This window comes from Pseudochaenichthys georgianus, chromosome 22 (genome assembly GCF_902827115.2).
Source record: "Pseudochaenichthys georgianus chromosome 22, fPseGeo1.2, whole genome shotgun sequence".
Taxonomy (NCBI): Eukaryota; Metazoa; Chordata; class Actinopteri; order Perciformes; family Channichthyidae; genus Pseudochaenichthys; species Pseudochaenichthys georgianus.
Genome location: NC_047524.1, coordinates 23,945,700 through 23,971,600, shown reverse-complemented (window position 1 = coordinate 23,971,600; position 25,901 = coordinate 23,945,700). Strand labels below are relative to the sequence as shown.

The window sequence follows — 25,901 nt, the reverse complement described above, 5'->3', positions numbered from 1 at the left end:
TTGGTGTTCACAACATTAATCACTAATAAACTGTGAGAAATTAATGCTTTTGGTGTAAACATTTGGCATATTATTAAAGCAAGTCCCAAAGCTACAAAAGTGGATGTCTGTGTTATAAAATGAAAACACATAATGTAAATGTAAAAAAGTAAGGGGGTCTTGTGTTAGTACGCACCTTTCCATAAAACTGAAAAAATGAAGCGATAGAGTCAGGAACTTGTCACGTCACGGTTTCTTTCTGAGCCTGTTTGCTTTTTGTGATTCTGAATAGATCTTTAAGATCTAATTCCGACTTTCCAGAAGGAAAAACACATTGGAATGAAAGGACCAGGTAACACGGAAGGTGATTAATAAATGATGATAGGCTATGCTTCTATTCGTGATGAAAGTTTTGCTTAGTTTTGTGTGCCTTGAACTACTTCTACTGTATGTCCTTGCTGAATTTACTGCTGGACTGTTTCTCTCCAATTGACCTTCCGGAATCCTCTTTTTCAGACACAGCAAAATGATGTCGATGGTAGAGGTAATGTACTGTAAACGCCATTCAGATAATATTGCATTTTTTCCTCCCCAACCATCTGGCCACCACCAGGACGTTTCTGTGGGGACCGGACCCCCAGGTTTCCTACCACATGTCAATAGTACATTAACCAGAGAGTGCGGCCCTTCGTCAAAGCCAACGGTGCATTCAAATGCTGCTCAGATGATCTCGGTTTCACAGTAGGGAAGAAGTTCTTAAGACTTCTGTGTATTGGGAATTTTAAGTCGCATTGTGGAAGAAAACATGGATGCTATCATGTAAAAAAGAGTTGTTGTATATTATTGCTAATTTGGATATCAGTTACATCACTAAACCAACAGGTCCCGCGTTGTTGTGTAGACATGTACTCCACAATTTATTTGTTGGTTCTTTCTTTGGCTATGCTACACCTTTCCATCAAGTTTCATGAAAATTGGGCCAGTGGTTTTTGTGTAATCCTGCTGACATACTAATAGACTAACTGAGCCAAAAACACAACCTCACACACACACACACACACACACACACACACACACACACACACACACACACACACACACACACACACACACACACACACACACACACACACACACACACACACACACACACACACACACACACACACACACACACACACACACACACACACACACACACACACACACACACACACACACACACACACACACACACACACACACACACACACACACACAGGGTTGCTTAGAGGATCATTTTAAGTCTGGTTAGTCATCTGATCCAAGCCACAAAGAGCACATCTGATCCCAAAACCAAAGCCACAACTGGACGCCCACAAGAGACAGAGCAGACTGCTGGGTTGCTCTACAATTAGATTGTACCTACTCCTTGCATACAAGTTAATGAGTTCAGTGTGCATTATAAATAAGCAAGGTGGTTGAGTACTACAAGACAGATCCACATTTAAACCTGTATTGCCTTCAGGGGAGATGAAGTGTGTTTAAAAGAAGCACCCTTTAAATCTTACACATGTATTACTTCTGCATATCTTCTGCTACATATCGGCTACTTACTTATGCACAAACACACATAAAAGAGGATTCAATCCATCAAAATGCAGGCTTTGATATGTTTACATAATTGCAACAATGCAACATTTTTCGTACAAACTTCACTCTATAAAAACACATGTTAATATGTCATTTATGTTGTGATGAGATCTGGCTCTGCTAACTGTAATGGGTTACGGGTTGGGGTTAGTGTAAAATATTCTGAAAGTACCCCAATCTTTGTAAGGTGTGTTGACCTTATACTGATGTGGCCCAACATGCTCACAATGGCCATGCAGATATTTAATTTTGTCCTAGTTCATTAGAGCTGGGTTTTACAGAATGCAAATCTTAATATTTGTATCGATCACAAGAGTAACAGGTTTCCTTTTTAATACAGCATTATTTCTCTTATCTCTTTCATGTCAAATCAATACTAGTATTGTAACTAAAATAACCCTAATGCAATTGATAATTGATTACATTGAATCAAATCAGAAATCTAATTTCATTTTGAGCTAGTAAATCTGAATTAAATCAGTTCAATAAATAAGTTGAAATACAGCCAAGGCTTTTTTTACCTCATTATAGCACTCAAAGAAAATAAATAATGCAGCACCAATGGTTATAACAATTAATTCAACGTCATAATGTGTGTACCACATTTCATGGCAATCCATCCAAAAGTTGTTGAGACGTACTATTACAAATCAAAACAACAACAACATCACGATGGTGTGGGAGGACAAATCAGGTGATATTGAGATACTTTACTCTGGACAAAAGTGGTGGACTGGCCAACCTACACTACAACTTGGCACTTCTTGATTGGCTGAATATTTTGTTCAAAATTGGCAGATTCTGATTTAGAAACCTTATCCCTTTAGTCAAACATGTTTAATTTTGGCTGTTTCCAATTTTCTTTCTTTCATTTTTTCTAATAACTACTATTGAGAGCATACAAACAAATGTTTCTAACTTGGTTTTCATAGAAGATGTTACTTAAATTGTATTTTCATGAATAAACATATTATATTACAAATAAATAAAATGTCAACAGAAAATGAATTACAGTATATCCAATATATTGTATGCATATTTATATATATATATATTGTTTACATACCTATACTACTGAAAATTCCTTAAAGTGTATTTCTTTATAGATATAAACCAATACACTTTAAGGCATTTAAAAAAAGTCATCAACACCCACATAAGAGACACAAACGGTACTTTCTGTTTAAAGTCGGAAAGCCAAACTACCGGGTTGATGAAACATCACAAAGCACCAGAGCATCAGACAACTTTTTTCCCAGACTAAGAAGTACTAATCATGACTACTAAATTAACTCTGACAAGTAAAATCATTCTAGTGCCTTTGAAACTCTAACTCAGCAGAGAGAAAGTTCACAGACTGAGTCATAAGGCCCTTATTAGTTGGCGGTATGCTTGCACAAGGAAACATTTGGGAGGGTGAGCAAAATCCATAAGTCCTAAGAGTTTCATTGACTTTGGCTTGTCTTTCACAAGTCTCTGCAGGGCCTACATACATACTCCTCTTTAGCATCATTACCACCTGGATCTAGATCATCAAAGACCTGCTTTACCGTCCTTTCAAATCAAAACCAATCGCTCTCAGAAAACAGACCTATCATCGTGACATGACAGGTTGCTGAGTATACCATGACACCATCTATCTAGAGGGATTTTCACATGACACCGAGCTGCAAATGAGGCGCCTCAAAGACACAAGGTCAGAGAGAATGCTACTCACGTCCCTCCGCCCTGATGTTGGCAATGTTTTGATCCGGGCCCTGGGCGGTTGGACCAGGGCCGTCCTTTTGAATGCTAATGAATGAAGTCTTCAAAGAAAGCAGCACTCCCTAAAGTCACCTTATGCTATTGGGCCTAATGTAAAAGACAAGTTCACATAAACAGTATGGAGTGGGTAGACATCAAAGTACTAGCGTTTTTCATTCGTTTAACTTCAATTCTTAAGTCCAGCAATCCACATCCTTGTCAACCGAGTAGTTTGGACATGAGGTGTGCTAGTTGGATGAATATAGACATAATCATTTGATACTATTATTTTAGGGCACACTTTGGCAAAGTTACAGAACAAACACTGTGACACAAATTCCTTTTTCTCCCGTTCTCAATTGATGTCATTAACTTACACACATGCGCACAAGGTAACACATTTGAACTTGATCTTTACACCAGAAAAGGTATTCTTATACATTTAACTCGCCTATATTGCGTCATCCTAGCAAATTATGAGGCGTATTGATTATTCAATTATTTATAGAATATTGTGTGTCTGTGCGTGTTTTCCGTTAGTTTGCTTTGGCGTTAACCACATTTTTGCCAAATGCCTCTGTTCCACATCGAATAATAATTTGTATATGGTCAGGATTAAACGTACCATTTTAAATGGTTGATTTATTGTTTTATCTTTTTTAACACATTTTCAAAGATTTGGGGGAAAAAAGCCAAATTTGAAAAATGAATAAACTTTATAAACAGAATTTTAAAAAACTTGTTTTATTATAGTCTTTGTTATTGTCAAAAATTATCATTAGAAACAATGAACTATTTTTACCAGTACTGTATCTGCTGTTGCGTTGGCGGTAACCCTAACCTCATGGCTGTTCTAAAATAAATTAGAGTAGGCTGTTCTAGAGATAAACCTGCTTTATCAATATTTTCCAAATGTACATAGATAGGTTCAACTGCGTTATGCTATTTAAATCTATGTTCTGCGACACAGTTGACCCTTGAGCAAACCTTTCAATCAAATCAAATCAAGTTTTATTTATATAGCACATTTAAAAGTGATTGTTGGTCGAGCCAAAGTGCTGTACATGTAATAAAAACACATTACTACAATCACAATAAAAGACAATCATTTACAAAAGTCAGGTGTCATACTACGCTCAGAGAGAAAAAGTGTGTTTTTAGTGAGGATTTAAACAAATGTGGGTCTGGGCAGACCTCACATCGAGGGGCAAAGTGTTCCAGAGCCTGGGGCCAGCCGCTGTGAAGGCTCGGTGTCCTTGGGTTTTGAGCCTGGTCTTGGGCACTATCAGCAGCAGCTGGTCAGCCGACCTTAAGGCTCTGGCTGGGGTGTAGTGCTGGAGGAGTTCTGCTATATATGCCGGAGCCAACCCATTTAGGGCTTTGAAAAAAAATACAATTATTTGAAAATCAATTCACAACCAAATTGGAAGCCAGGCCAGAATTGGGGTGATGTGGTGACGCTTTTTATGGCCAGTCAGAAGACGTGCAGCTGCGTTCTGCACTAGCTGCAAGCGTCTAATTGAGGCCTGGTCCGTACCCACATACAGAGCGTTGCAGTAATCCAGTCTCGAGGTAACAAAGGCGTTAATAACCCTTTCCAGGTCTTTAAAATATAAAAACGACTTGGTCTTAGCCAATAGTCGTATTTTAAAAAAGCAGGATTTGACTACGTTGCTGACCTGCTTGTCACATTTAAAAGCGCTATTGAAGGTCACTCCAAGGTTCATGACAGAGGGGAGGATGTTTTTACTGAGGGAGCCCAGAATATCAACCGGAGATGCTGGAGGTTGGGGTCCAAAAGAGATGACTTCTGTCTTGCTCTCGTTAAGGTTAAGGATGTTTTTGCTCAGCCAGGATTTTATCTCTATCAAGCAGTCCATCAACTGCTGTAGTGAGTTGGCATTTTGATTGAGGGGTAGATTGATCTGTACATCGTCGGCGTAACAATGGAAGGGAATATTGTGTTTAGTGACAATTGAGCCTAGGGGCAGCATGTACAGAGAAATAAAAACATGGGGTCCAGGGCCTTGGGGAACCCCACAGGTAAGAGGTGCTTTAGCAGAGGAGAAGGCACCTAGCTGCACTGAGAAGCTACGGTCTGTCAGGTAGGATCTGAACCATGCAAGGGCAGAGCCTGTGATGCCTGTGGACTGTTCAAGCCGTGACAACAGGATGCTATGGTCCACAGTGTCGAAGGCAGCAGTCAGGTCTAACAGCACCAGGACAGCTGGGCTACCTGAGTCGGTAGCTAGGAATAGGAGCAGATCATTAAAAACTCTTAAAAAGGGCTGTTTCAGTGCTGTGCATAGGTTTGAAGCCAGACTGAAACTTTTCATGGATGCCATGCGTGGTTTCAAAACACTCTCCTGGCTTATTCCCTGCATTGAACCTGCTGTGTTTTTACAACACTGTAGGCTCTGTGCAGGCGGAGTGAACTTGACCTCTTCTTGTTTCTATCTTTAGCTCTGCAGCATCGGTGACACAGCCTGTGGATTGCTTCTGTGGGTCGTTGCTACATAATTCATCTGTGTTTGATCAAAATCAACACCCCAGATACTCGGGATATGCAAATAATAAAAAAAAAAATCTGATTAAGCAATTACATAACTGATGAATGCCAATGATTATATGATGTACATTAAAGTGTGCAAATTCTTGGATCACATAAATTGGAAAAAATCCAATAAAGTTACTACTAGATCTAACCCTAATACAAATAGTATCATCCTCATATTACTGATGTGGCATCGTCTCTTCCTGCAATTGTGCAAAAAATATGGGGTTTGAATACAACCAAATAGAAAATAAGTAAAAAGGTGGCTGAGATATGAATGGATAGCATTAGCTTAAAGGTGGGGTAGGTACGTTTCAGAAACCGGCTCGAGATACACTTTTTGTTATATTCCATGGAATGCTCTTAACATCCCGATAGCAATGAATATCTGAAGTGCTTTGACAAAAAATCCATAAAAGAATGTCATCTGTGGAAGCCGTAATACTGTAAAAAGTACAACCAATCCGTTTAGCCGGCCCGGGATTGGATTGCCGCCCTGTCTGTCAGCCTTCCATCTCGTGCACGCACAAATGTATCTTGTGCCGTCATTGGGCGTGCATTGCAGCAGTACTTCAATGACTCGCCAGCAACAGGCGGCCACTTTCACCAGTCTGCTGACGTCATGTTCATGTGTGTTGGAGGAGGTGCTCTGTAAGGAAGTCTGAAGGAAGGGGCGGATTCTTTTCGGCTGTGTACTTTCAAATTTTAGTGCACTCGAGCTGGTTTCTGAAACTTACCTACCCCACCTTTAACCTAAAATTAAAGTTAGTTTAGAGATTTTTCCCAATATGTTACCATATCTTTAACTGAAGAAATATCCATGTTGAACTGGGATCTGGATAATTGAGTTATTTATTCATCTTTCTTAAACAAGGTTGATAAATCATGCTTAAAACATTTGAACTTCTTGTAACTAGCTAGTCCAAAGTTAGCTTAGCAGCGTATCAGTACTTGGAGCTTGAAAACTTCGAACTCCGCAATTCATGTTATTTGTTGGGGTTTAGCTAACTTTTTTTCAAATGAGGTAGTAAATGGATAATATTTGGATTTGAGTATAGAAAGCAGACTTACAGTAATGGCAAACATAGTATTCTATCCATAAATATCTAAAATCGAATTTATTTTTCACAACTAAACGGTTCAAAGTTAAATAAACACCTTTTGTTTGCAGAGTTTCTCCGTTGCACTTCCTGAAGCCAGGATGTCGGTCTTGCAAAATTATGTCTGAGTTAAAACTTTAAAAATGATATGTCTTTAGTTCTAGCCTATGTAGGGGCTTAACTTCTGACATTGCATGAGATGAAGATTACATTTGCATGTCCCATAAGTGTTATAAAGAACTTCAAGACAGTGACAGACCTACAGTGAGTCTCAGCCCACTGTTTAATGCAGCGAAAGAGTCATGCATCTGAGAGATGAGTCGTTGTATTTATAGGCTCATTTGCATGCAAGATATATGGTGAAGGCGCATACAGTAATTGACTGTCTAAGTTAGGCCCTGCAGTGCTGAACACAAGATAGAATATTTATGACGAGTAAACAAGGGGGGAATACATTATGTATGCAAGGGTAATAACACATTTTAAATTCCAAAATTCTTTGTTGTTGTAAAATCTGTTTTGGGATGAGGTTTACATAAAGAGCCCCGGCCTGAAGCTCATGTTTGTCTCCTGTCAGGTTGTAATGTACTCACTTATGCATGCCGGATGTAAATGCTAAACTAGCTGGATTACATCCAAACCAGACCTTAAAAACCAGCTTAATATGACATCATTTTATCTTGCATCATACAGACAGGCAAAGCCGCAGTGCATTATCTCCCCTGTTCACACAAAGGGATATATATTCATTTGCATGCAAAATAACAACTTTCGCTGGGTTAGTTCTACACCATTTCCCCTGAAAATCGTTTATTTAGCTACAACGAATGTGCCCTTTTCCGGGGAAGCCATCACTCACAAAGTTCTTGGAAAAACTGTAATACATTTGCCCCAGCAAAAGGACAATGCATGTATGTAGTTGGTGTTGCAGAGGTGAAACGGCTCTCTGGTGGCATGGGGTCAGTCTTTGAAGACAAAGGATGGCATTTCAAAAGGTCGGCCTGCAGTATGAATACATGGCAACCTCTCTTTCTTATCATCTCTACTCATGGCACACAATCACTTTAGTTCTCTTGTATTCTGGGAAATAGTCACATGGTTAAAAAAGTTAATATAACATTCACAGTTGAAAGTTTAGCAGAGCTGAAACTCATGACTATGTTCCCTATTACTTTCTATATTATAGGCTAATTGTTTGGTCTATAAAATGTGAAAAATGTTACAAATATTACAGAAGATGATGGCTTATTTTTCAGTCCAAAGAACAAAGATATTCTCTTGAATATATATTTGAAAAACATGAGCACATACTACAGTTTGAAAAAGCAAACATAAAATCTGAGCTGAAAGAAAATGCTAATTTTTTTGTTTAACACGCACAATTTTATGAAAATATAGGTTGAACTAATGAATTAAAATTAAACAAATGAGCCACAGAAAGTAAAAACCATGAAGCAAATGCATGCAGCAGGCGTATAGATTCACTGAAAGTATAGAACAATACAGTTTACAGAGCATACATCACATCTGATCCTTTTACAACAAACACAATATGCTCTTTTTAGTTTTTAGTAACATTTGAATCCTGCTGGCAGTTTTTAGAAATGTACCAGTAATCTGATTAGATATTTCTTTTTATCTTACTGTAAGGACAAAACAGTTACCTTTTTTTGTATTCTGATTACGTAATCTGGTTACCTGTAATCCGTTGCTCCCAAAGACTGATCAAACCGTCTGATAACATTGTGGCTAACGGTTAAATGCTAAAATTCCAAAGTTCCCTCCAGAGGAAGTTTCTTTCAGTCACACCCCTCCCTGCCGGAAACGCCTCTATTGTGCTCAATAATAATATATTGTAATATAGTGACATCAGTATGTAACACTTGCGCTACTATTGGCAAGGGCTCCAACACATTGTACATGATATGCTAAGCGGTTGAACAATCACAACAGAGCCGGCCAATCAGAGCAGACAGGGGTCTTGTTTCAGGCAGAGGGTGAAAAGAGGTGCTGCAGCACAGGCAGTATGATAAAAATAAAGAGCTTTTTGAACATAAAGCATGGAGACATGTCACAGTAGAGACACAACATATACATATGAACCTGGAAATGAGCATAATAGGGCCCCTTTAAACATCGTCCACTGAAATAAAAGTGTGATTCCGTTTCAAACCGGTCTGAAACATGACATGCTGAGGTGCTGCTCTGCCTGTCTCACACATCTGATAGAGTTCTTGAAAACACACATCAAATATTCAATAAAATATTCACAAAGCTGTCAGTCAGTGAAATATGAGTGAACAGCTCTCTGGGAAGAAATCAAAAGTCTGATAACAATGAGCCACGCACTGATGTTTGTAGCATTCTGTTTGCAGACTGCTGCAAACCAGCTGCTGACGGAAACAACAAGATGCACCCCGGAGATACATGAATGAAGGGAACAGTGTGTGCTCCATATGATGCTCTGCAGAGGCAAATGAAAGGTTGCTCCACATTTGCATGATGTGGGACTGTTGTTGTCTGGCAGCATAATGTGTGTCATTAGTTAATAAGATAGAGAAAAAAATGCACATCAGTCTATCAATAGCTCCTTTGATCAATAAAACATGAAGAGCTTTGTCAGCAGTCGCTCAGTCACAATCTAAAAAAAGACCAGTGGGTTGCTTTTCTTTCCGTGTGACTACTGGACATGGGAGAATGTATCTATTTGAATCCACATGCATGACTAATTCCGTGAAGATCCCTTTTATTTTTAATTAAGTTTGAAGAAAGGCTTGTTTTTTATCACATGAAGTAGTTTTAATCACAAGATATTTTTCTAACCTCTCAAGGATGGTTTTATCTAGTTCATCAATGATTTTTTTGTTCCTATTTACTGTGAGCGCAACTACTGATTATTTCATTTTTTGAGAAGATGTGTATGTGTCAAATGTTTAATCTTTATGACTTTTTCGTAATATGCTTTGGGTAAATCATTTTACAGACAGTGATACTTCGTACAATTGTCTTTTTAAATGGTTATCTTTTGAGGATTGCTTATACAATAATATTTAGCTGTTGAGAAATATTGTGTTTCATTAAACCTAGGGAGTGATTTAAGACAATACTGTCTTCATTAGAGGATAACATAATCTTTACATACAGTGCTATTAACCCAACTGGGAGTATGCGAGGGAAATTAAAGGAAATCTAAAATCTCATTACAGTAGTTGTTGTAATGCAAACTCCCATGAAGGAGTTTTGCTGAAAATGATCCCAAGATGGCATTAAATGTCAGTGTACGCCCACACTGTATGATGATTGATTGCACCTTCCCCTGCTGCATGTACACTGAAATGCAGGTGAAGATAACTGATATTGCATTCAAAATCCCTTAGAGGTACAGTTTAATATAAAAAGCAGATTAAGGCACTGACGTTACTGAGATCTACAAACAATTTAACTGCTATGGCATTTCACATCATTATCTGAAAACCGTTATTATATATTAAACAGTTAAACAAGTTATTTAGATATACTTTTAAAGGTGATCCGAGGACTTAGTTTACATTCAAAACGACACACCAGACCTCATTGTTGTTTGTATAATTGAAGTCAGCACCAAGCGTGTTGGATGCATTTCCTTTCTGGTTCAATTCTGGATTGTTTCAAGTTTGCAATCCTTCACTCTTCTTCTCCACTGCCTGTATCAGAGCATTGTTGCCTTTCTTTATACATTACTGCTAACTTTGCCTCAGTGTATAACCATTGGCAGAAATAAGGATGCACAGATGCCATGCATGGGTGTGGCACCATCCTAAAATACTCCTCCCTAGCTCTGTAGATCTCAGAAACTCCAGATTCATGTCATGTATTCAATGGGAGTTGCACGACCCGATGACCCAATTATGAGTAAGTTATGCCCTAATGCTTGAGCTATCAATATCCAAGTTTCATAGGACGTTGAAGTGATGTTTTAGTGATGTCTTGCTTTGGAACAGACAAAAAAAAAAAGCAGACCAACCTTAGCTGAAAAAAAGATCATCTCATTGTCAACATCTGAACTTCATTCTTATCAGTACCTGACATATTATAATGCCTAGTTTTTCAATCTGCACTCCCTGAGACCTCCTTTTACAACTGTGCAAGTTGTACATGAAAGTTAATAGGAATGAGTCCTAAAACCCATGCATGATTAAGCATTTTACAACATGTGGTTCCATCGTCTCGAAGTTAGCGTTTTTATGAATGTCATTGTGGTTTGATGCCTGAAATAAGGTCTGTGGATAACACAAGCTCATGAGATGTTCACGTTTTGTTCAACAACATAAAATAGGTCAGTAAATACCCAACTGGTGAATCGATGATCTTCTATGTAAAAATGGTGGTTGCTAACAAGAATCTTTTAAAAAGTCTGTCTTTAGCTGAGTGGCGGTGATATTTGTAAGCTATTTACATCTGGCAAATGTATTAACACCTCGACCTGTTAAGTATCATACATTTGTGTTTGCCACAGAGTTTATTTTCTGCGATATACAGAAATCCATATCAGAAAATCCGGTACCACTTTACAATAAGACTACCCTGATAAAGGGTTTATGAATAGTTTGTAATTCATTTATTAATTAGGTTGTGAACACTTTATACATCATTAATACGCTTTTTTATTACATGGCGCCTTAGTTGAATACTCGATTCTGATTGGTCAATTCAGAACACGTGACATATTGTTAATCCAGAACAGACAGACCGCTGTCAAGCACTTATTGACCGTTGTTAAGGACGCTTACATCTGCACAAACAAGTCCGTTCGATTGAACTGTATACAGTTTGGCCGAAAAGCAAACTGCATGCAGTTTGCTTTTCTAACTGACAAGACAAGAGTGATAAGAAAACAGCGGAGAAGTAACGGGCGGAAACCCTCCTTTTTACGCAGCGGTCCAGACATAGACATCAAACGGCGACACATATTCAGTTGCCAGTTACTTTGGCATTAGGGCAGGGATATCTAGATACTTTCCAAAGTCTGACATAATGAATTGTGATACTTTTAAAGCAAGCAGCGATGTTTTCAAATCTGTAATCAAAAAGCTCCTCAAAAACGCTATCGAAGCAGTTCCTGCCATTGCTACGTTAGTTCAAACGGTAACAACGGACTATTTTTCTTAGCGGATGCATGTCAATTTAAATCAATATACTATTTTTTAAATCAATAAAATCATTTTCTAAATCCATAAAAGCATGTCAATTAATATTGGGACTCATAACGTTACTTTGTTGAGAATGGGGCCATGTAATAAGCGGGATAATGTGCAGCGACTTGGTCATTATGGGGAAAAGAACACCTTCATGCCGATCTAGATCCCTCTGCTTCGTCACTGCACATTATCCCTTACATAAGACATGAGATAAACAGGGCACCTGTGACCGGTTGCTTGCCAAATAGTGAGCCCACGTTTATCTGTACAAGTCTTATATTGGCTACCTAGCTTACTTCGTCTTCTTCATCAGCCAGCATCCTTGGTATCCTTTGCTCACTGAGTTGATTCTCGCTAAGTAGCCAATATAAGGCTTAGTCATCTTGCCAAGTAGTGAGCCTGTGTTGATGTATGAAAACTATGTTAGAACTGGTTTTTAAATGGTTCTTAATGATTAATAAAGTGTTTACAACCTAATTCATAACCTAATTATAAACCCTTTGTGAATCCTTTATAAGGGTAGTCTTATTGGAAATGTACCGAAAATCCCATTGCTTGCAATGCTAACTTTTGGGTCGGCATACCATACATCTTCACCACTCTATAGCACATGATAATGAATCAACAAGTCCTCCAACACATATGACCCATTCCTATACAATGACATTCACAATGAAATTCATAGATCAAGGCACTGTCAGCAAAGGACACCACACATGTCTGAGCTTTCATCAGGATATTTTGACAATGAGAATCTAAAAGTTATACAACCATAGAAAGCTGAGAGTTTGTGGAACTCTGCTTGGGTGTTTTTGTCCATGTCTTTTTTAGTATCTGGAGAAAACTTTGGCTTCGACTATCTGACACTGTGTTTTGTGGGATCTGATTCTGATTCCACATTCTGTTAGAGGCTTCGGTAGTTTGATGGTTCCGGAGTGGTCTTGAGCTGTAGGGTAAAACGCACTCATGAGTCAGTGATATTCATCTTGCTTGTCAGAGATACTCTTTCTGCACTTCCAGTTAACGATAGCTAATAAAACTGACGGGTTCGGTTTCATACCATTATACATGTCTTCCCCAGTGCCTAGAGTATTAAAACTGCAGAGATTATTCATAAAAGAAAATAACTGCTGAGGCATTTCCTGTATTGAAATTAAATTCAATACCACTTCTCCATGATAACACACAGCTTTTATATGAGCACATTAACCGTGACACTGAGCCTAATTGAGGAGCAACAAGGACATTTTCTGAAATTCTCTGTGGAGTGACTTGGCTGTATCTAAAATTTAAAATGCATCAACACTTAATATTTGATGGAAATTGTTCATAATTTTGATTTGTAATTTTGCTGGTTATTTTTTCCATCTAAACACTTTGCTGCTCTTCTAACACAGCAATTTAATTTGGAAAAGTAAATTAATAACAGTATTTTGAGTGAGCTGAATTTGTGGATTGATATACTGTAATGACTTTTGGACATATTGCACAGACACAATTCCAACATAAACCAGATTAGAACCTGATCACATCACGGTAAACCTGGAATAGTTTGCTATATAGATGTTTTCTTTGTATGTTGGGAATTCTGTGACACAAGAACTCTTGGGATTACTTTTAGGCTAAAAAAGCTTTCAGCTGCTTTTGCACTTAGTCTGGCTGACACTTTTACGTGAGACAAATGTTGCATTCACGCCATTTTGAAGAAGTGTATGGTGAAAACAAGTATGTCAGTATTCCACTAATTAGGAATTTATGACAGATTCAAAATATCTTATTTTATGGGAAGAATCACAGCAGTGTCCACAAACGTCTGGCAAAAATTACTACAAAGGAATAACTGACAGTCATAACAAAACAAAATTAACACTAATGCGATTGATGCAGCTAATTAAAAAAGAATCAACACTTACGTTGTGTTTGGCTTCCCTTGTTTACAAAGCAATACACAAATAGCTAATTAAGACTTAATTTCCATTTCTGGTGGGACTTCAATGGAGTTTACCATCTTGGAATAATGGTTCAACGTTCCCCAAACAGAATATAATGTGATTATCATGTTTGTCTCATTCTGCTGCCTCAGTGCGACCGCAGCACAACAGCTCTCTCACACCAGTGTTTCCTTTGGTGAATTAAGCTGAATTGCTGAACATGAAAAATGCCGGAAATGGAGTCCGATGATTAATACAAGTGAATATGTACAAATCATTCCTGTCTAGCTCAACTTTGGTGAAATATATATTCCAGTTTTTGACCAATAGCAATTTGTCTTGATAAAGCTGGAGTGTGATGGAATGAATTGATTCCATATTGGAAGAAACAATCTTATTTAATCCACTTCTGAAACTTTGGCAACCGTTACAAGCTTATATCCACAACTTTTCCGTATTGAAAACCAACAAAGAGCGAGTCCGGTGGAGTCAAAACCTCTTGGTTTATTATGCAGTTAAAGAAAATATGTCGTCTGACCATCAAGTTCCTGCATGACTGGATGAACCCATTTTGAACCTGAAAAAACAACAAACTACTTGAAATGCCAACAATGTCATTTCTTAGCATGTTTTCTTGGTAACGTGTAATGACAGGCAGCACTACACAATATTGAATCCCAAAAGCATGGACAACAATGCTTAATGGAATAATATAATATCATAAGCTATCAACAACAATGGGATTGTACGCATTTGAAGCCACTGGTTTATTCCTTCAGTTTCTGCAACCAGGAATCCATTTGGGTATGCTGACATTTTGACTTTAATTAAATGTATCATGTCAAATAATTAAGTTAGATGAAAGTCTAACTTCTTAAGTTGAACCTAATATTGTTTAGTTGACATAAAACATTTAATTAAAGTCAACTTGTCAATCTTTTCAGTACATAGTCAGGGACACCATAGGATTCAATTCACCTGAGATATCCAGTGAATGTCCTAGTTTCTACCCCAGGCCCGCCTGTGGATTTGTATTTATCATAGAACGAAGCCTATATAGCACTTCATTAACTCCCTGTATACTGTTACACAAATAAAAGTATTTCTGTGTAGCAGCACATATTGCAACCCAAGGCGCTGTCTAACCTTCACCTTCATTGTCTGAACAGCAATGATGACAGTATGATAATCAACATGTTCCTTACAGTTTTATTCACACATATGAGACAGGTTAATATGGCTCACAAAGCAGGCAGTGCAATCTGAGGGTGGCTCAGCTAAATCACAGGAGTATTTAGACTATTAAAGGATTGTTGAGGAATAGGCTGACTCGATCCTGCACCCTTCATCTAGGGTGACAGTTTTGGGACACGTTCATAAATAGCTGCTGCAGGAGGGGGAGCTATTCAGGGTTCTCGCCATCCAGAAATGTTGTTGATCAAAGCTCAGTAGGTAGAGACACAAACAGCACCACGGTGGATTCTGAGCTACAGTTTCAACAGCCAATTTGTATATAATCTGCACGATTCTTGGATGTAGCCGATTTTGTCTGACTGTCAAGTTTGCTTTGAACTCAATATATTTGGGTAATGTTTAAAGCAAAACACATTTTTCCCCTTATTCTTTTTACAGATCTCTTGGAAAGGCTTCCAAGCACTCCCACTCTCAAAATATATCCGCAGAGACGATTCTGCAGCTCACAATGTATGGCCAGTGGTCATTTTCAGGGGAAATGCAGGTCGATATGGCCTTATTTAGTGAGGCATACAAGTTGAAGTGTAGACAAATAGCTCAAAACTTTTGCTAAAGAAAACTTGGCAAATTAGGCATTTGGGACTGATGAAAATATCTTGTGTTAGGGTTAGGGTCAGTGGGTTAAAGTTATTATGTAGACTGCTTCAGAGCAACATTATTACCAAACTGAACATTTTTCATTCAAACATCAAATCCATTCTGTTGTACAGATCAAAACATTGAAAATTGCCAACATAGTCAACAAACTACAGGCATTCATCAACCACTGCTTCAGATGCTTCTTGGGGTTGTCCATACCAGAAACCATTACCAATGCAGACTTCAAATAGAGCGGCAATCTAGAACTATCCAATATAAATGAAATCCAAGAAGGTGTTACCATGAAATCTAGAAGGCAAGAGAAAGAGAGAAACCCTAACCCTAAGATCAACTAAAGAACAAGAGCTAAGGCCGAGGGGCTGTCATGGCAGCAAATAGATTGAACGATATGCCACCATGCAAATAATGGATTTCCCCAAAATATTGTCAGGCTATGCCATCAGAACTCAAATAAGGATCCAATATATTTATTTACCATCTGCTCACCACAAAACCGCCTTAAATCCATTCAAACATCTTGTCCGCCTCTTAATAACAATCATTATGTTTTAATTCCCTGATTGGCTAATTGAAAAGTGTATTATATTTGACTTGAAATCAACAAAAATTGTACAAATGGTGGCTTGTCATTCAAAAACAACAGATGTCCAAATGCATTCTATGGCAGAGTTGTGTTCTACATATTAATCATGACTTCAAAAGTGGAGAATCAGAGAGGACATGTAATTGTGAAAGTCAAAACAACAGAGCTCATTAGAATGTAATACAATCACTCCGGAGTTAGACTTACTCAATATATTGAGGAGAGACCTATTAGGATCATATCCATATTCCATTAGCTATTACTAAAATGCATATGATGGAGGATTGAGTGTGTGGGGGTGCACTCAAGGAAGATCTCTATTTGTCAAATCAATTAGTGTGTGTTTGAAGTGATAGACTGATCATTGTCCTCCTCCAGGCAAGACGCCTGATTTTGGAAAGACACAGCAGGATATTTTCCTTTGAATAATACATTACTATCTGTTATCACTAGTATTCACTGATCATTTACAAATGATGCAGTAATTACATCGCGAACATCCAGCATATCTTGACTCAAAATTATGCAATAATACAAGTCATACTACTTCCTTGATGGCTCCCACAGGATTGTTGACATCCTCGTGGATTCATCTTCTTATTATAGACACATGCATTTCCAAACATGGTCTACCTGTGCTGTAAAATTATCTCTTCGATTTACACACGGCATCTATTGCACGTCTGTCCGTCCTGGGAGAGGGATCCCTCCTCTGTTGCTCTCCCTGAGGTTTCTCCCATGTTTCCCTTTAAACTGTGGGTTTTCTCCGGAAGTTTTTCCTTGTACGATGTGAGGGTCTCAGGACAGAGGGTGTCGTATTGTCGTACTGATATTCTGTACAAACTGTGAAGTCCAGTGAGACAAATGTAACATTTGTGATATTGGGCTATATAAATAAACATTGATTGATTGATTGAAGTCCATGCATTTGTTACTTCAAGGCATGGACTATTGTAATTCCTGATTATCAGGCTGTACCAACACGTCTCTCAACACTGTACAAAATAGGATCATTTTACTCCTGTATAAGCTGCTCTGTACTTGCTCCCTGGCCAGGTAACATCCTCTTTTGTACACAACTTCCCCACTATTACCTTCCAAGAGTTATTAATGGTTCCCTAGAGTCTTCAAAAGTGCAATGGCGGCCAGAGCATTCATCTATCAAGCTCCTCTTCTGTGGAACCAGCTTCCAGTTTGTGTTTCGGGAAGGCAGACACCATCTCCACAATTAAAAGCAGGGTTAAGACTTTCCTTTTCGATAAAGCTCAAAGTTAGGGCAGGCTCAGGTTTACTTTGGACAAGCCCCTATGCTTCTATAGGTTTAGACTGTTGGGGGACATTCACATTTCACCTTTCTTCTCCAACTCACACATGCATTTACAGTGCATGATTTCCCTGATAGGATTACATTGTAGTTGGTTCAGTAAGACACTGAAGACATAGGATGAAAAGTCAAGGTTAAAACACACCTAAAGTTACCTTTCCTGCATAAACTCCTTATTTGCATTCCTAATAGATATAATTATAAGACGCATTGACTATTGTTGCTGAAGGTCTACCCTAAAAGCATGTTTTTCAACCATGTCTTCTGTTTTAAAAAATATACTACCACCTAATAATACAAATGAATATAGCCTTATTTAATTGCAGGATAACATTGTTTTTGCTAAATGTGTCACTTATAATGCAGACACAAAGACCTGCTGTAAATGAAACAATGTGAGTCCCATTTTTGGGGGGGGGGTTATGTTGATCAGCTGATGGATCTGAAAGTTTGGTCTGAATGTCAAAAACTCTGAATGTTCATTTTAGCAGCCTCAATATTTTTGCATGACTTTGTTCATTAGCAGAAGCTTTAACAAAAAGCACCCTTTGTGTCAATACAGTGAATATTGTTAAATCATCAATCTAAAGGGAATCAATTAAAGTGAAAACAAAGTTAATCGACAGATAAATGTCAAATGCTTGCCAGTCTATAGGCTTCATATTTACTCTATTCATCAAAAACATACCTTGTGGCAGTCAATTAGCAAGAATTAGTGAATATATAAAAATGATATGGGCGTGTGGCGCAGTGGATAGAGCCTTGATGTTGGGATCAGGGGGTCACAGGTTCAAACCCCACTGCAGTCAGCATGTCGTTGTGTCCCTGGGCAAGACACTTCACCCCAAATGTCTTGCTCCTATGGGGATTGTCCACAGTATTGAGTATGTTAGTCGCTTTGGATAAAAGCGTCTAAAAAGTAACATGTAATGTAATGTAATGATATCTGAAAATAATTAGGACAATTTGGGATAATCATAGTGTGCTCTTTCAGTTCAATATCAACCCACTTCTCATATATCTGAACACCCTGCCAATGAAACACACTTTACAGCCCGTGTGTGTTTTCACCTGACCCTGCTCGTCCTTCACAGTTCCCTGGGTTTGTCAACCTATAAAACAGGTATTATTATCTGCAGCTTCTCACGTAATTTGGAATATTCTACAAGGGCTCTGTGCCAGGCGCCAGTCCTAAGGGGAATGTCAGTCCTAACCTCATCTCCAGCTATCATTGTCTGTGTGTGAGCTCCTCATATTCACCAGGAAATCCATGGTGCGACAGACAGAGATGAGGGAATAGGTAAGGAACAGAGGACAGACAGGAGGAAGGGGTGAGGGAAGGAATATGGAAGTAAAAGTGGAAGAAGGGAAGGAAGGAGAAAACTAATAAATAACAGTGGAGAAAAAATGGGACACATGGAAAAAGGAACAAAGATGACAGTAATACCGACGGGATGAAGGAAGGGACAAGAGCAAACAAGGGAGAGCAGGAATACATTACTTAAGACAGTGTTTTTTTTTTTAAAGTTTAATTTTAATTTTTTTTTTTAGATGTTATTAATAACTGCATATCTATCAATCTATGTGTCCTTTGATGCCAATCTTTTAATATTTTTGTTTTTGAATCACACGACCGCCCTTCAAGCCAATCAGAATCGAGCTGCCACTACTGAGAGTGAAACTGAGTATCTGCCCAGCTTTTGGAGCAAGTGAGAGCTAGTGAATATTTCGCTCTGCAGCTGGATGAGAGCACGGATGTAGCAAATGACGCAGAATTGCTTGCATACAGCATTAGATTTATTTCAGAAGACAACTTTGTTGAGGACATATTATTTTGCAAAGCACTGGAAGGTAGGACCACATGAAGAGACATTTTCCAAGTTTTAGATGAGTACATCATCTCAAATGGACTTGACTGGTCTCGTTGTGTGGGTGTGTGTTCAGATGGGGCAGTGGGGCTATGACAGGCAAAAAAAGCGGAGTGACAGCTTAAATCAGGCAGAAGGCTCAAAATGTAGTGGCAACACACTGCATGCTCCATCGCGAGGCACTTGTAGACATAATTAAAAAAATTGCAACAGGGGGGTCCCCGTCAGAGGATAATGCTATATGGGGGTCCTTGGCATAGCAAAGTTTGGGAACCCCTGACTTAAGAGACTAAATACATGATGAAAAGACAGTATAAAGAGAAGAAAAGAAAAGGAAGAGACAGAGGAAAAAAAGAAGGAAGAAATTAAGAAAATCAAGGACAGATTGAAAGAAAAGAGGTAGAAAGGAAATATTGAAGGAAGGTTGGAAAAAACATGAGGAAGAGATGGGAAAAGAAGAAAGAAGCAATGTAAACAAACTGGGACAATAACGGACAAAGAACATGAGGAAGAGAGGAAAGAAAAAAAGGAAGGAAACAAAGAGGTGGAAAGTAAGAACAAATGGGAGGATGGAAAAAAAGTTAAAAGACGGGAATAACGTTCAAAACATTATAAGAAAGGAAGGAAAGCAGGAAGGAAGGAAGAATGAACAAAAGACATGACAAAGAGAGAAGGTAAAACGAAGGAAGAAGAAGGAAAGAAGACATGAGCAGGAGACAAGATAAAGGAAGGAAGGTACAGGCAAAAAGAAGGACTTAAGGAACACATGACACAGATTGGTAAAAAAGTAATTAATGAAGGAAGGATTGGAGGATAGAAAGAAGGAAGGCTGGAGAGAGTTCAAGGTCTGATTGGAGCCGTCCCTCATTCACTAACTGAATATGTATGAGAGAGAACAGCTGGCCAACTTTCTTTAAGTAAGGACTGAAATAAGCAAGTATTGATGGACTGATCATCTTTGACATCTTAAGTTTACTTTCCATTCCCTCTTTGCTTTCAATCAGCCCATTCAACCTGCCTGATCAACACGAAACATCTCCATATGCCAACTGACACGTGTAGGCTAACGGAGCTGTACAGGACACATCAGTCTGTCAGGAGAACTTTGCAGGACTGACACTTTAAAATCGATTCGAAACACATGTCAACATTCATAAAAAAGCATTCCTGACACCCAAGCCATCACCTTTTTTGTTGACATAGAAGTGGCTAAATAACCTGTAAATGCAACACTGCAGTAGACATGCTGCAGTAACTGTAGTTGGCAGGATTCAATGAAGGTCACAAGTGGCTCTGTCTTCTCATGCAATTAACCCAGTTTCTCAGTGAGGCAGCAATCTGTGGGGAAGCAATTAAAATCCAAACTCATCCCAGTGTGAGGACTTCACAGAAAAAAAGAAAGAAAAAAAAAACTTTGGACGGCCCAACATTTGTTTGGAGGCGTTGATTACAGAGGGGACATGGGAGGAAGGAAGCAACGCCAGAAAAGGAAACATATTATTAGGAAAGGAACAGTTCAATTGAGGGAGAAATAGAGAAAAAGGCCAGATGGAACAAAAGGACATTTGGGAATTGTCTCTTTTCTTTCATTGAACAGAATCTTCATTTACCGGCAATTATTTGTTCATGAAAGCAATGCAGCTCATGCAAAACATCGCATCAACTCACTTGACTCATCTTAGTATACAGAGCCAATAGGAGAGAAGATGCTCCCTTGTTCCTATTATTTGTCTTAAACCTGTGTGCGTGCACTGACCTTGAATTCTTCCTGAGGGCAACAAACAGTCCCAAGTATTTCCTCTCCTCCCACGGATGAATGCTGCAAGGTGACGTCTCTGTGTGTGCTGAGGAAGAAGTCCTCCACCTCATCTGTTCACTTTTTCACCTACAGGAAAACAATGAGAAGAGGCATGAGAAATGGCAGCGATCTTATACATATGTGTGGTCTGTATTTCTTTCATTTCAGAGAAAACAGAACACTGGGTCTCGCCCAAACCCTGACTGAGGTCTGGAGTTACATCCATTCCCTAAGGGTGGCATTATTTCGAAGGAATTGTTAGACGAATAACAAATTGTTAGACGAATAACAAAGACAAAGTCGTCAAAGTGCTGGTTTCTACACATTTCAGTGAGAATTGCGACTGCAAATTTGTGGCTGTGGCTTTCTTGAAAAAGAAAAAGCCTGAGGCTATAAAAGCCATGCAGGAGGGATATTAATTCAGCAAGGCTTGGAAGAGCTTTTATAAATTGGGTTTCTAAATTAGGTAGGATGCAAGTGCTTGCATCTAATGCAATAGTTATTTTAACACACATAAATGTAAAACAGCAAGCTGGGGTTTTAATGGCCATTACATGCTGTTTCGTTCCTATTTGTGTACACATTTAACAAACTAGAAACACATGGTTATGCGCTTCAGAGGTGCTGCTAAGTGTGTATTATTATTTTGACTGAACCAGACTGTCTTTCCCCCCCCCTGTATACAGTCTTTAGAAGCTAAGCTAAATCCCTTCCAGCTTCATTATTAATGCACACGATGTTATTAATCTATTAATGTCACCTTCAGCTGGAAAAGCAAAAAAGTGTATATCTTGAAATGTTGGACTTTTGCCATTTTTTAAGGGGAGGGGGGAATTTGAAACTTATTTTTATTTTGATTTTCTTTAAAAATATAAAGACATTAATAGTGGATTGTATGATACTATCAGTATTTAGTATTGATCGTATAGAAGAAGTCACTGAGATTTCACCAATTGTTTTGTAGACTATCATTATAAAGCGTTGAGTTTGGCATTTTGACCTTTTCCGCCAACTTTCTGTTTTCTGACTTGCCAGAATTGATGTAGGACATAAGTAAAATCAAACACTGAACATTTTTAAGTACCACAATGATACCATTCCATAAGTTGAAACAAAAAGACAGGTGACACCCAAACTAGTATCAAAATGTCAATCCATGCCCTAAGGAAACCCTTTTTCAGCGGCTATGTTATCATGCTGTACTGAAAAGGTCTTTAAGCAAGCCAATGGGACCGTAAACTCGTTAAGAAAATGATTACTGTAGTACTTCATCAAGTGAGAAATAGCATAATTTTTTCGTAGGCTTCTACACTATTATTGGCCCCCTGCTGAATATTAAAAAAGAGTTGTTCAGTCATGGAGGTTGCCACTTGTTAAAGTACGTTATGTCTGTAAGGGATTTTCAGTCTTTTAAGAGTGATGGTTTTGATCAACTGGTTTGAGATTGAAAATAATTCTGTATCAACATATAAACCTACATGTATATGTCTGGTTCAAACACCAGAATGCTTGTTGTACTTCGGTAACTGTCCCTTAAAAAAGAGTATTTGAAAAAGAAATAATGAAAACAGAATGATCCTAAAAGCTAAGCAACATTGCGGCTTGTCAGGATTGGGTACAGGCATTACATTTTGAAAGTACAAAGGCGTTTTTTCGTCAAAAACCTTTGATCCTGCCAGTAAATCGGAGCGCTTGTATCTGAATCATTGTGGCTGGTTGTGAGCATTCTTTTTTTCCCTATCATTTTAATTCATCATGTGTGCCAAAGTCAAATCCACATCTGAAAAGGGTTAACGCTGTACATTTCAGTGTAACACCAGTTTTAGTTTAATATTACAGGTGTGTTTTGACATTAGAATATTACCAGGAGCACATTCAATCATCTCAGGAAGCTAATCTCGCCTTGAAATCTCGGTTACACCCCAGCATGCTGCCGTACAGGTCATGAAATGAGGTTGCCAAACCATATCGCCTTGGGTCGACATGATAATTGGGGGCGCCTCTTTGTGTCACGCTGACATTGCAAATCGCTTCAGCGTGTTTTCGGGGTGGGTGCCTGCAGCGTACATCACTCAGCCACCGGCCAGCTTTACTTGGAGCTAAGTGCTGTGCCAATTATTGCATGACACCGCCATCCATATCTTTTCTCAAGGAAATTTATAATTTATGACACATCCTCTTTTCTGCCTTGAGGGACCTGAATGCTATTATCCTGCTAAAGTGAGATCTGATTGGATAGATAGATAGATTCAACTTATTGTCATTACACAGTACAGGTACCATGTAACGAAACGGTTTCTCTGCATTTGACCCATCCTAGTGTTAGGAGCAGTGGGCTGCCATTATGCACGGCACCCGGGGAGCCGTGTAGGGAACGGTGCCTTGCTCAGGGACACCTCGGTAGCACTTGGTCTTTCCGGGACTTGAACTGGTGACCTTCCAGTTGCCAAGCCAAGTCCCTATGGACTTCGCCACCACCGCCCGCAAATTGGGCAGCTGCTATCTCTCTTGCTCCTTTGAAGTCATTTTCTTCAAGTGTCCCTCTATAGTCACTAGGGATGCTCCGATCGCCAATTTCGGGGCCGATCGCCGGAATCAGTATCGGCCGATACCGATCGATCGCCGATCCGATCGAGTGGGCGGGGCCTCAATGGAAGATTTAAACATCACTTTAAATCTTCCATTTAAAGTGATGTTTAAAACTCAGTTAATGGGGCTCATTCACTGGAGCTTCCACAAACAACAATCAACTTAATTATTACATTCAAATGATGTACATTATTCAAGTTTACATTCACTTAATAACACGGGAGAAATTAGCGGAAGCGCTCTCTTTTTCTCTCCTGACAGCCTGTCAGTAGCTCATGCAGCTCACTGATCCAGTAATGAGTGACCCGACAATGAAGAATACATATATTTATAATAACTAGTTTAGCTTGTTCCAGAGGTAGATAAAATAACTAAGTGTGTTAGGTCTAACTCTTACTGTACGTCCACACAGCAGCTTTTCAAAAATCTTGAAAATCTTGGAGCTGGGCGTGTCTGAAAGCTTGGGGATTTTTTGCGAGCAACGCGACCAACAACCAATCACATGAATCTCCCGCCCCCGACATACAAAGCAAAAAACCCCGGGGATGTTATGCGAGCAATATATATATATATATATATTAGGGCTGTCAAACGATTACATTTTTTAATCAGATTAATCACAGTTTAAAAATTAATTAATCATGATTAATCACCATTCGAACTATGTCCAAAATATGCCATTTATGTATGTATATTGTTGTGGGAATGGAAAGATAAATGAAAGAAGGCGGATATATCCATTTAACATAGAGTATCTATGTTTATTATAAAAATGTTCTGCGTGTCAAAATGAAAGACAACCCACACACCTATCAATCATCAAACCGTGGGGTCTTAAATCAATACGTTGTGGTGACCACCTATTTAACCACTGGGACATAATTCAAACCTGGAACTACAGTTGCGGTTATTGTTCCCACACGGACATGTTATGGGTTACCTATAAATAGGTGTGCTCTCTTGTCGACCCGGGCTGCGACCCGACAACATGTCCTTTGCAGCTTGTGATTAAAGTTCCCTTTTGCACCTTCGATGCACCGCCTCTGACTCCATATCTCTCGGCACTACACTGGTGACCCCGACAAGTCTCGAGAAGTTTCCGGGACGGACCCGAACACGGCAAAAGGAACTCATGTTTCTTTCTCGAAATGCCGGGGATTTTTGGAATCGTCCGTGGCTGCCACCGGCACGCGGACTGAGGCTCGGTGCGCGCCCCGCAGAAGAGCTGGGGACGTTGCTCGCCGTTCCCGCATCGGCTTTCCAACCAGCAGGAGGACGATGCACGACCTGCTCGACCAGCAACCCGATTGCTACCTCGTGGGTTTGTTTCTTCGGGGTGTGCGGCTGCACGTCCAGGCTGCGCTAGCTGACGACGACTAGCGGCTAACCACGAGGGGCTAACGACAGCTAGCAGCTGCCCATGGCTGCCAGCTAGCGGCTAACGGCTAGCTGCTGTCGACATATTTTTGTTAACATCTGACTGTTGACAATTTTTTTTCCGGTGCCGGAGAGGAGGTTCGACCAGCCGGTTGACCTCATGTGGACACTCTCGTTTTTTTCACCACCTCGACGGCGGTTCCAGACGCCACTCACGGTGTCATCGACGCTTGGGTGGTGCACTCCTGGACCCCGTCTCGCCTCAACGGTTTTGGACGTCGCCCATGCTGCCATCGGCCCGTGGGTGGCGCGCTCCGGAGCTTGTTTGGCCTCTCCTGCCTTCCGGGGATATCCAGACGCCACTCACGTTCATCGACGCCTGGGTGGCGCAC

At 39.4% G+C, this 25,901-nt stretch overlaps 1 protein-coding gene across 1 annotated transcript in view; it reads right to left on the bottom strand.

Moving 5' to 3' along the window:
• LOC117468169 (leucine-rich repeat and fibronectin type-III domain-containing protein 2) overlaps nt 1-25,901 on the bottom strand; it is a 259,509-nt gene that overhangs the window by 143,255 nt on the left and 90,353 nt on the right. Inside the window, exon 2 of the mRNA XM_034112180.1 lies at nt 21,502-21,630. The gene's annotated coding sequence lies outside the window, so the exon portion shown is untranslated. The remainder of the gene's footprint in view (nt 1-21,501; nt 21,631-25,901) is intronic.